At 38.5% G+C, this 3,242-nt stretch overlaps 1 long non-coding RNA gene across 1 annotated transcript; it reads left to right on the top strand.

Moving 5' to 3' along the window:
* Positions 1-347: 347 nt before the first annotated feature.
* Positions 348-3,010, top strand: LOC138755043 (uncharacterized). Its single transcript, XR_011352006.1, has 2 exons — positions 348-458; positions 1,972-3,010. It is a non-coding gene; the product is annotated as an uncharacterized lncRNA (long non-coding RNA).
* Positions 3,011-3,242: the final 232 nt, after the last annotated feature.

The following is a 3,242-nucleotide window of genomic DNA, read 5'->3' as shown; positions in this document are numbered from 1 at the left end:
TGACATTCCAAAAAAGCAGACTGAATTTTTTTAAAATCTTTACAAGATGCTTCCACACGTATTTTAACTGTATTCAGTTCTAAACTTATCCTTTGAGTCATTTCATTCATCATAGGCTGGATAATAGTGTTTAACTGTTTACATTGAAATTCAGAAAAGCTCAGCCCTGCTTTCTCTAACGTAGTGGCAGAACCAGGTAACTGCAGCTCCTGCTGCATCTCAACAACAGGCAGTTTAACAGTTTTACTGCGGGTCTGGACTCCCAGCAACGACACGTTGTTTCAAAAACTCATGGAAGAGATCAAGATATTCAGGTTGGAGTACTTCCTGAGGCGTTTCAAGTCTTCTTGCATGCTCCCTTCGTTAAAGTCGGCAGGCTGCCAGAATTGGTATCCACTTCACAGGACACACGCACTTTTCTCCTGAGCACGGGCAATTCCAGCGATGTCCATCTCTTGGTGAGTAGAAGTCTTTTTTTTTCAGCTCTCACAGGCAATCTTTGTGGTTTAGGTATGGAATAAATTAAATCTGAGGCTGTAGCAGGATGTTTAGGCCCTAAATCTTCAACACTCCGAAAATGTAATTTCTTCTGCACTTGAGGTTTAATCCTTTTACCATTAATGGCCATAGCAGTCCCTTTATACTTTAGACTAAAATTGTAAAAGTTTAAACTTGAAAACAAAGGGTTAAAAACGGGTTCTGAAAAAGTCTGGCTAGAGAGGTTGAGATTATAGTCTAGACTTTATGCCATCTTGCCACGTTTAATTGTTTTTATAAAGATTTGCAATCAATATGGAGTTACAAACAAACAAAATCAAGAAACATCACAGATATAAACAATAATATCCGAAACCTAACTATGTTGATATACAAAAAGGAAGAATCTTCATATTACCACAATTATCAAATTCTGCACAATTGTTTATACAATTACACAAATAATTATCTTTAAAAAAATGTTTTTTTTTACTTCAGACAGAAGCCCCGAAACAGGTCAAGAAAGAGGTGGGAATCAGATTTGGGAATAGAAATTGCCCAAAATTACACAACGTGACCATCCTTAAGAGAAAGGAAACAGAAAAAAAGAATAAAATGGAAACAAGTAAAAGGAGAAAAACCTCCCCCCACTCCTCACCCTAAGGAAAACAGATAAAGTAAAAGAGGTAATTCTCCCATATGATGTGACAAAATCATCTGTTTTTCAAAAGCATTAATATGTTGGCATTATCTGATTAATGTTCCCTTGGCCATAAGTACTCTGCGATTAGTAAGGGATTGGTTAAGGTGGTATATGACTTGGAACGAAAGACCCAAATGTTTCTGACATAATTTGTTTGAGAAAAATTGTCATTGGCCCATTTTCTTTGGATTATCAAACCGTGAACATAACGAATCAATAGGCTATGATGAAAACAGTAGTTTGCAAACATTTTCTTTCCACTACGTACCACCTTAAGAAATCCCTTACTAATGACGGAGCACCAATAGCAAAAGAAATCCATAAAGTGGTATGAGAGTGGAAAGAATGAGGATGAGAACCTGCCTTAGGTAATGACCAGTCGTATACAAAAATGTCCTGTATCTTGACCGCATCAAAATATTAAATTGGATAATTCAGCTTTCATTTTTTTTCAAATTAAGGTACAAATGATGCAAAAAACATATTGCACCTTACATTAATTGCATTGCTCATGCTGTCCAAACATGGGTCAGACTGGCAAAATGGATCAATTTCTATTCCCAAATCTGATCCCCACCTCTTTCTTGACCTGTTTCGGGGCTTCTGTCTGAAGTAAAAAAATACATTTTTTAGATAATTATTTTTGTGATCCCCTTGGATCGACTTCTGTACATTCCGGTAAAGTCAATAATGGACTTAATTTATCCCCTAAATAAGATCTTAACTGAAGATAGTAGAACATTTCTATATTTAAATTTAATAACCCTAACTAACGTTGCCCGATTCTATAGGTTTGGAACAGGAGCTCTGGTTGCCAATGGTTGCAATGGGAGATGGAGCAGAGATTGACCAGAAGTTCGGCAGCGCTGAATGCAAATACATGGACACGTGATGCATCAGAGGGATACTCTTTTGCTTGTATTTCTCTTCATATTAGGGCACTTGGCAATGTTCATGGTGACTCTTATTTTGTTTTTGTGCAGACAAAAGTTGCAATGTATCATGAAAATCACATTTTCATGTATTAATACGTGACTAAAATGGAAGTTCGAACCTCTTATGTGAATAAACGATCACATTCCTGCGAATTCGCCTACTTTCACAATCGCCTCACAGGGGATGCAAATCCTTCGGCTCTCAATTCAACACTGGATCACCCAGACAAAAGCAGCTCGTGCATTGACAACAGCTCAGCTTGTTGCAACATCGTTTACTCGGTGCTGGTGACCAACTTCCAAAACTTGGGTATATGCACCCCCAACTGCAACTGAATTGTTGAATTCTTCGTCGTAAGTACCAATCAGAACTAAGCTCTCCTTCTCACTGACGATCTAAAGGATGGGTGCTTAGCTTACTGCTCTTCCAAATGCCGAATACAAACGTCGGGTTAAACACAGGTGGCAATGAGGAGGGAGATAGATCAACGAGTTATGTGTGTCACAACAGTCCTCCAGGCAATGGTAGCAAAATAAATGAAATGATTGTGAATTTTAGGAAGGGGAAATCAGAGAAAATTGAACAAGTCCTTTTGGAGGGATCAGCAATGCCTTTCGAAGATCCGAGGTGTCACCATCGCTGAAGTGCTGTTTTGGAGTCTCGATGTCAAAACAATCATGAATAAGGCTCGTCAGTAGTTATGTTTTGTGAGGAGGCTCCCCTCCGCCAAGAGAGTTCGGAATGGACAGTAAACTAGTGACATCCCCCCACTTTCGCTTATTTGTGAACCTTTAAATTATTTTATATGTAACATAGCAATTCTACTCCTGTGATCCTCCCGCAAAACAGCGAATTTTGTGACGTTTCATGAAAATAAACTGATTCTTATCCTGATTGCCAACGAGAGAAACGCCCATTTTTTAAAACACTTTTTATGTTGTGGTTTAAATCATTATCTTTTCATGCAAATGGCTTGTCCCACCACCGTGAATTCTGATATCATGGATGTTTTTCATGCGGCCTCCTATCGAAAGCCTTATGTCTCTTCGAGTACAAAACATTCTACCCACTGCGCGAGATTGATCTTCCAAGAACTGCGATGGCCTTGCTGAATTAATGTTTTCTC

The sequence above is a fragment of the Narcine bancroftii genome, chromosome 2, assembly GCF_036971445.1.
Source record: "Narcine bancroftii isolate sNarBan1 chromosome 2, sNarBan1.hap1, whole genome shotgun sequence".
Classification (NCBI taxonomy): domain Eukaryota; kingdom Metazoa; phylum Chordata; class Chondrichthyes; order Torpediniformes; family Narcinidae; genus Narcine; species Narcine bancroftii.
The sequence above is the reverse complement of the archived record's forward strand: the minus strand, read 5'-3'. Positions and strand labels throughout refer to the sequence as shown.